Consider the following 7,950-nt stretch of genomic DNA (forward strand, 5'->3'; position numbering starts at 1 on the left):
GAAACTGTCCGTATATGGGGAGTTCATGGATTCCATTGGCTTTTTTTGGAAACGTTTGCAATTAGAACCATTGATGGTTATGAAATGTCCACGAAACCTATCCTTAACATTTAAAAATGTTTTCTGGCATTGGCAACGTTTGCGATTCGGTATTGAGGTGCTTTCCGCTGTACGTGTGCACATGCACCCTGCTTAGCGCCGTTTCCGTAGTGTAGTGGTCATCACGTTCGCCTAACACGCGAAAGGTCCCCGGTTCGAAACCGGGCGGAAACAGCTTTCGCTCTTCACGCTTGCACTGAACTGTTTAGTCAAATTATCAGTAAAACAGACCAAATGAAATTGGACAAAACACACGCACAAAAAGAAAACAACGCTGCTACCGTATACCACTGCGTACTTAATACGTTCTACTTGACAGGGAAGACAACATACAGGCACTAGCGTCCCCACTCAAAGAGTCAATGTTTCCATAGATTTTCCTACTTCCATTGCTTTTGAACTTACAGTACTGAAGTCTTCAGGCTCTTTTATCGCCGCTGAATGTTTCGTCCCGCAAGCCTTGCGATTCAGTGAGGAGGTGCATGAACGCGTGCACCTGCAGGGACAGGACCCCTGCGAGTTTCCGTAGTGTAGTGGTTATCACGTTCGCCTCACACGCGAAAGGTCCCCGGTTCGAAACCGGGCGGAAACACACTTGTTTGCTTATTATTGGTGAGTGTGAAAATCAAACTGTTGTCAGCCAAACCATCAGACAACCCCACAATGTGTAGCACTGGGAACACGTTAGTAGAGTCCTGGTTCTTCTCGTCATCAGGGAAGCTAATCATTTGGGCACAAGGACATGCCGTTTTGCAGTTTTGGTCAATCAATCATCAGTAGCTGGTAGAAAACAAAGCTCTCCCCGTCGGGGAATCGAACCCCGGTCTTCCGCGTGACAGGCGGAGATACTGTCCACTATACTAACGAGGACCGACTCATCCACGGTTTTGCATTGTGAGCGGGCTGCATGGGCCGTTTCAGCGGTTACCGAGAATACGCCGAGACTTACTGGGAAGCGTTTCCGCTGAAGGACAGTGACGCATTTTTGCTAATGTTCAGCTGATGATCGGCTACCAATTGAGGTCCTGTTGGCCAGGAAGCGAAAGGACAGCACAGCAGAACAGCAGTAGAACTCATCCTGGTCATTGGCCTGGCGCAAGTCGTCAACGGCTTGGTGGGCTTGAGGTTTGTAGTTGGTGATCTGTCTGAAGGATGCAGGCTCGTTAGTGCGGAGCTGCTGTTGAAGACTCTCATAGTACAGTCGTTTACACCTCTCCAGAAGAAAGCAGCGTCGTTAGTGCGCCGCTGCTGTTGAAGACTCCCAAAGTACAGTCGTTTCACCGCCCTTCTAGGCAGGCACGAAGATCCTCCACAGCCTCACTGTTCCACTTCTTTGGTATCCTCAGCACAAGCCTAGAGAGCTCCAATTTCGGCTCGCATGCAGCGATGAGGTGGACCATGCCGCGGGAAGGGTGGCCCTGCACTGCGCAGGGGATGGCGTGATATGCACCATCCATTGCAGTGTAACAACGATCCAAAGTATTCTCCTCTGTGGTCGGGCATTTGAGAAACTGTCCGTATATGGGGAGTTCATGGATTCCATTGGCTTTTTTTGGAAACGTTTGCAATTAGAACCATTGATGGTTATGAAATGTCCAGGCTTCTGCTGAGGATACCTGGTAGCTGGTAGAAAACAAAGCTCTCCCCGTCGGGGAATCGAACCCCGGTCTTCCGCGTGACAGGCGGAGATACTGTCCACTATACTAACGAGGACCGACTCATCCACGGTTTTGCATTGTGAGCGGGCTGCATGGGCCGTTTCAGCGGTTACCGAGAATACGCCGAGACTTACTGGGAAGCGTTTCCGCTGAAGGACAGTGACGCATTTTTGCTAATGTTCAGCTGATGATCGGCTACCAATTGAGGTCCTGTTGGCCAGGAAGCGAAAGGACAGCACAGCAGAACAGCAGTAGAACTCATCCTGGTCATTGGCCTGGCGCAAGTCGTCAACGGCTTGGTGGGCTTGAGGTTTGTAGTTGGTGATCTGTCTGAAGGAAGCAGGCTCGTTAGTGCGGCGCTGCTGTTGAAGACTCTCAGAGTACAGTCGTTTACACCTCTCCAGAAGAAAGCAGCGTCGTTAGTGCGCCGCTGCTGTTGAAGACTCCCAAAGTACAGTCGTTTCACCGCCCTTCTAGGCAGGCACGAAGATCCTCCACAGCCTCACTGTTCCACTTCTTTGGTATCCTCAGCACAAGCCTAGAGAGCTCCAATTTCGGCTCGCATGCAGCGATGAGGTGGACCATGCCGCGGGAAGGGTGGCCCTGCACTGCGCAGGGGATGGCGTGATATGCACCATCCATTGCAGTGTAACAACGATCCAAAGTATTCTCCTCTGTGGTCGGGCATTTGAGAAACTGTCCGTATATGGGGAGTTCATGGATTCCATTGGCTTTTTTTGGAAACGTTTGCAATTAGAACCATTGATGGTTATGAAATGTCCACGAAACCTATCCTTAACATTTAAAAATGTTTTCTGGCATTGGCAACGTTTGCGATTCGGTATTGAGGTGCTTTCCGCTGTACGTGTGCACATGCACCCTGCTTAGCGCCGTTTCCGTAGTGTAGTGGTCATCACGTTCGCCTAACACGCGAAAGGTCCCCGGTTCGAAACCGGGCGGAAACAGCTTTCGCTCTTCACGCTTGCACTGAACTGTTTAGTCAAATTATCAGTAAAACAGACCAAATGAAATTGGACAAAACACACGCACAAAAAGAAAACAACGCTGCTACCGTATACCACTGCGTACTTAATACGTTCTACTTGACAGGGAAGACAACATACAGGCACTAGCGTCCCCACTCAAAGAGTCAATGTTTCCATAGATTTTCCTACTTCCATTGCTTTTGAACTTACAGTACTGAAGTCTTCAGGCTCTTTTATCGCCGCTGAATGTTTCGTCCCGCAAGCCTTGCGATTCAGTGAGGAGGTGCATGAACGCGTGCACCTGCAGGGACAGGACCCCTGCGAGTTTCCGTAGTGTAGTGGTTATCACGTTCGCCTCACACGCGAAAGGTCCCCGGTTCGAAACCGGGCGGAAACACACTTGTTTGCTTATTATTGGTGAGTGTGAAAATCAAACTGTTGTCAGCCAAACCATCAGACAACCCCACAATGTGTAGCACTGGGAACACGTTAGTAGAGTCCTGGTTCTTCTCGTCATCAGGGAAGCTAATCATTTGGGCACAAGGACATGTCTCATGCTGCCGTTTTGCAGTTTTGGTCAATCAATCATCAGTAGCTGGTAGAAAACAAAGCTCTCCCCGTCGGGGAATTGAACCCCGGTCTTCCGCGTGACAGGCGGAGATACTGTCCACTATACTAACGAGGACCGACTCGTCCACGGTTTTGCATTGTGAGCGGGCTGCATGGGCCGTTTCAGCGGTTACCGAGAATACGCCGAGACTTACTGGGAAGCGTTTCCGCTGAAGGACAGTGACGCATTTTTGCTAATGTTCAGCTGATGATCGGCTACCAATTGAGGTCCTGTTGGCCAGGAAGCGAAAGGACAGCACAGCAGAACAGCAGTAGAACTCATCCTGGTCATTGGCCTGGCGCAAGTCGTCAACGGCTTGGTGGGCTTGAGGTTTGTAGTTGGTGATCTGTCTGAAGGAAGCAGGCTCGTTAGTGCGGAGCTGCTGTTGAAGACTCTCAGAGTACAGTCGTTTACACCTCTCCAGAAGAAAGCAGCGTCGTTAGTGCGCCGCTGCTGTTGAAGACTCCCAAAGTACAGTCGTTTCACCGCCCTTCTAGGCAGGCACGAAGATCCTCCACAGCCTCACTGTTCCACTTCTTTGGTATCCTCAGCACAAGCCTAGAGAGCTCCAATTTCGGCTCGCATGCAGCGATGAGGTGGACCATGCCGCGGGAAGGGTGGCCCTGCACTGCGCAGGGGATGGCGTGATATGCACCATCCATTGCAGTGTAACAACGATCCAAAGTATTCTCCTCTGTGGTCGGGCATTTGAGAAACTGTCCGTATATGGGGAGTTCATGGATTCCATTGGCTTTTTTTGGAAACGTTTGCAATTAGAACCATTGATGGTTATGAAATGTCCACGAAACCTATCCTTAACATTTAAAAATGTTTTCTGGCATTGGCAACGTTTGCGATTCGGTATTGAGGTGCTTTCCGCTGTACGTGTGCACATGCACCCTGCTTAGCGCCGTTTCCGTAGTGTAGTGGTCATCACGTTCGCCTAACACGCGAAAGGTCCCCGGTTCGAAACCGGGCGGAAACAGCTTTCGCTCTTCACGCTTGCACTGAACTGTTTAGTCAAATTATCAGTAAAACAGACCAAATGAAATTGGACAAAACACACGCACAAAAAGAAAACAACGCTGCTACCGTATACCACTGCGTACTTAATACGTTCTACTTGACAGGGAAGACAACATACAGGCACTAGCGTCCCCACTCAAAGAGTCAATGTTTCCATAGATTTTCCTACTTCCATTGCTTTTGAACTTACAGTACTGAAGTCTTCAGGCTCTTTTATCGCCGCTGAATGTTTCGTCCCGCAAGCCTTGCGATTCAGTGAGGAGGTGCATGAACGCGTGCACCTGCAGGGACAGGACCCCTGCGAGTTTCCGTAGTGTAGTGGTTATCACGTTCGCCTCACACGCGAAAGGTCCCCGGTTCGAAACCGGGCGGAAACACACTTGTTTGCTTATTATTGGTGAGTGTGAAAATCAAACTGTTGTCAGCCAAACCATCAGACAACCCCACAATGTGTAGCACTGGGAACACGTTAGTAGAGTCCTGGTTCTTCTCGTCATCAGGGAAGCTAATCATTTGGGCACAAGGACATGTCTCATGCTGCCGTTTTGCAGTTTTGGTCAATCAATCATCAGTAGCTGGTAGAAAACAAAGCTCTCCCCGTCGGGGAATTGAACCCCGGTCTTCCGCGTGACAGGCGGAGATACTGTCCACTATACTAACGAGGACCGACTCGTCCACGGTTTTGCATTGTGAGCGGGCTGCATGGGCCGTTTCAGCGGTTACCGAGAATACGCCGAGACTTACTGGGAAGCGTTTCCGCTGAAGGACAGTGACGCATTTTTGCTAATGTTCAGCTGATGATCGGCTACCAATTGAGGTCCTGTTGGCCAGGAAGCGAAAGGACAGCACAGCAGAACAGCAGTAGAACTCATCCTGGTCATTGGCCTGGCGCAAGTCGTCAACGGCTTGGTGGGCTTGAGGTTTGTAGTTGGTGATCTGTCTGAAGGAAGCAGGCTCGTTAGTGCGGAGCTGCTGTTGAAGACTCTCAGAGTACAGTCGTTTACACCTCTCCAGAAGAAAGCAGCGTCGTTAGTGCGCCGCTGCTGTTGAAGACTCCCAAAGTACAGTCGTTTCACCGCCCTTCTAGGCAGGCACGAAGATCCTCCACAGCCTCACTGTTCCACTTCTTTGGTATCCTCAGCACAAGCCTAGAGAGCTCCAATTTCGGCTCGCATGCAGCGATGAGGTGGACCATGCCGCGGGAAGGGTGGCCCTGCACTGCGCAGGGGATGGCGTGATATGCACCATCCATTGCAGTGTAACAACGATCCAAAGTATTCTCCTCTGTGGTCGGGCATTTGAGAAACTGTCCGTATATGGGGAGTTCATGGATTCCATTGGCTTTTTTTGGAAACGTTTGCAATTAGAACCATTGATGGTTATGAAATGTCCACGAAACCTATCCTTAACATTTAAAAATGTTTTCTGGCATTGGCAACGTTTGCGATTCGGTATTGAGGTGCTTTCCGCTGTACGTGTGCACATGCACCCTGCTTAGCGCCGTTTCCGTAGTGTAGTGGTCATCACGTTCGCCTAACACGCGAAAGGTCCCCGGTTCGAAACCGGGCGGAAACAGCTTTCGCTCTTCACGCTTGCACTGAACTGTTTAGTCAAATTATCAGTAAAACAGACCAAATGAAATTGGACAAAACACACGCACAAAAAGAAAACAACGCTGCTACCGTATACCACTGCGTACTTAATACGTTCTACTTGACAGGGAAGACAACATACAGGCACTAGCGTCCCCACTCAAAGAGTCAATGTTTCCATAGATTTTCCTACTTCCATTGCTTTTGAACTTACAGTACTGAAGTCTTCAGGCTCTTTTATCGCCGCTGAATGTTTCGTCCCGCAAGCCTTGCGATTCAGTGAGGAGGTGCATGAACGCGTGCACCTGCAGGGACAGGACCCCTGCGAGTTTCCGTAGTGTAGTGGTTATCACGTTCGCCTCACACGCGAAAGGTCCCCGGTTCGAAACCGGGCGGAAACACACTTGTTTGCTTATTATTGGTGAGTGTGAAAATCAAACTGTTGTCAGCCAAACCATCAGACAACCCCACAATGTGTAGCACTGGGAACACGTTAGTAGAGTCCTGGTTCTTCTCGTCATCAGGGAAGCTAATCATTTGGGCACAAGGACATGCCGTTTTGCAGTTTTGGTCAATCAATCATCAGTAGCTGGTAGAAAACAAAGCTCTCCCCGTCGGGGAATCGAACCCCGGTCTTCCGCGTGACAGGCGGAGATACTGTCCACTATACTAACGAGGACCGACTCATCCACGGTTTTGCATTGTGAGCGGGCTGCATGGGCCGTTTCAGCGGTTACCGAGAATACGCCGAGACTTACTGGGAAGCGTTTCCGCTGAAGGACAGTGACGCATTTTTGCTAATGTTCAGCTGATGATCGGCTACCAATTGAGGTCCTGTTGGCCAGGAAGCGAAAGGACAGCACAGCAGAACAGCAGTAGAACTCATCCTGGTCATTGGCCTGGCGCAAGTCGTCAACGGCTTGGTGGGCTTGAGGTTTGTAGTTGGTGATCTGTCTGAAGGATGCAGGCTCGTTAGTGCGGAGCTGCTGTTGAAGACTCTCATAGTACAGTCGTTTACACCTCTCCAGAAGAAAGCAGCGTCGTTAGTGCGCCGCTGCTGTTGAAGACTCCCAAAGTACAGTCGTTTCACCGCCCTTCTAGGCAGGCACGAAGATCCTCCACAGCCTCACTGTTCCACTTCTTTGGTATCCTCAGCACAAGCCTAGAGAGCTCCAATTTCGGCTCGCATGCAGCGATGAGGTGGACCATGCCGCGGGAAGGGTGGCCCTGCACTGCGCAGGGGATGGCGTGATATGCACCATCCATTGCAGTGTAACAACGATCCAAAGTATTCTCCTCTGTGGTCGGGCATTTGAGAAACTGTCCGTATATGGGGAGTTCATGGATTCCATTGGCTTTTTTTGGAAACGTTTGCAATTAGAACCATTGATGGTTATGAAATGTCCACGAAACCTATCCTTAACATTTAAAAATGTTTTCTGGCATTGGCAACGTTTGCGATTCGGTATTGAGGTGCTTTCCGCTGTACGTGTGCACATGCACCCTGCTTAGCGCCGTTTCCGTAGTGTAGTGGTCATCACGTTCGCCTAACACGCGAAAGGTCCCCGGTTCGAAACCGGGCGGAAACAGCTTTCGCTCTTCACGCTTGCACTGAACTGTTTAGTCAAATTATCAGTAAAACAGACCAAATGAAATTGGACAAAACACACGCACAAAAAGAAAACAACGCTGCTACCGTATACCACTGCGTACTTAATACGTTCTACTTGACAGGGAAGACAACATACAGGCACTAGCGTCCCCACTCAAAGAGTCAATGTTTCCATAGATTTTCCTACTTCCATTGCTTTTGAACTTACAGTACTGAAGTCTTCAGGCTCTTTTATCGCCGCTGAATGTTTCGTCCCGCAAGCCTTGCGATTCAGTGAGGAGGTGCATGAACGCGTGCACCTGCAGGGACAGGACCCCTGCGAGTTTCCGTAGTGTAGTGGTTATCACGTTCGCCTCACACGCGAAAG

General features: G+C 50.0%; 12 non-coding genes across 12 annotated transcripts; 9 read left to right on the forward strand and 3 right to left on the reverse strand.

The window, feature by feature from the left end:
• Window positions 1–200: 200 nt before the first annotated feature.
• trnav-aac (transfer RNA valine (anticodon AAC)) lies at window positions 201–273 on the forward strand. The gene has a single exon. It is a non-coding gene; the product is annotated as a tRNA-Val (tRNA).
• A 345-nt stretch (window positions 274–618) lies between these two features.
• Window positions 619–691, forward strand: trnav-cac (transfer RNA valine (anticodon CAC)). Its single transcript has one exon. It is a non-coding gene; the product is annotated as a tRNA-Val (tRNA).
• A 206-nt stretch (window positions 692–897) lies between these two features.
• Window positions 898–969, reverse strand: trnad-guc (transfer RNA aspartic acid (anticodon GUC)). Its single transcript has one exon. It is a non-coding gene; the product is annotated as a tRNA-Asp (tRNA).
• Window positions 970–1,740: 771 nt separating this feature from the next.
• On the reverse strand, window positions 1,741–1,812 carry trnad-guc (transfer RNA aspartic acid (anticodon GUC)). Its single transcript has one exon. It is a non-coding gene; the product is annotated as a tRNA-Asp (tRNA).
• An 837-nt stretch (window positions 1,813–2,649) lies between these two features.
• On the forward strand, window positions 2,650–2,722 carry trnav-aac (transfer RNA valine (anticodon AAC)). Its single transcript has one exon. It is a non-coding gene; the product is annotated as a tRNA-Val (tRNA).
• Window positions 2,723–3,067: 345 nt separating this feature from the next.
• trnav-cac (transfer RNA valine (anticodon CAC)) lies at window positions 3,068–3,140 on the forward strand. The gene has a single exon. It is a non-coding gene; the product is annotated as a tRNA-Val (tRNA).
• A 1,125-nt stretch (window positions 3,141–4,265) lies between these two features.
• trnav-aac (transfer RNA valine (anticodon AAC)) lies at window positions 4,266–4,338 on the forward strand. Its single transcript has one exon. It is a non-coding gene; the product is annotated as a tRNA-Val (tRNA).
• A 345-nt stretch (window positions 4,339–4,683) lies between these two features.
• On the forward strand, window positions 4,684–4,756 carry trnav-cac (transfer RNA valine (anticodon CAC)). The gene has a single exon. It is a non-coding gene; the product is annotated as a tRNA-Val (tRNA).
• A 1,125-nt stretch (window positions 4,757–5,881) lies between these two features.
• On the forward strand, window positions 5,882–5,954 carry trnav-aac (transfer RNA valine (anticodon AAC)). Its single transcript has one exon. It is a non-coding gene; the product is annotated as a tRNA-Val (tRNA).
• A 345-nt stretch (window positions 5,955–6,299) lies between these two features.
• Window positions 6,300–6,372, forward strand: trnav-cac (transfer RNA valine (anticodon CAC)). The gene has a single exon. It is a non-coding gene; the product is annotated as a tRNA-Val (tRNA).
• Window positions 6,373–6,578: 206 nt separating this feature from the next.
• trnad-guc (transfer RNA aspartic acid (anticodon GUC)) lies at window positions 6,579–6,650 on the reverse strand. Its single transcript has one exon. It is a non-coding gene; the product is annotated as a tRNA-Asp (tRNA).
• An 837-nt stretch (window positions 6,651–7,487) lies between these two features.
• On the forward strand, window positions 7,488–7,560 carry trnav-aac (transfer RNA valine (anticodon AAC)). Its single transcript has one exon. It is a non-coding gene; the product is annotated as a tRNA-Val (tRNA).
• Window positions 7,561–7,950: the final 390 nt, after the last annotated feature.

This window comes from Pagrus major, chromosome 22, assembly GCF_040436345.1.
Source record: "Pagrus major chromosome 22, Pma_NU_1.0".
In the NCBI taxonomy this organism is placed as follows: Eukaryota; Metazoa; Chordata; class Actinopteri; order Spariformes; family Sparidae; genus Pagrus; species Pagrus major.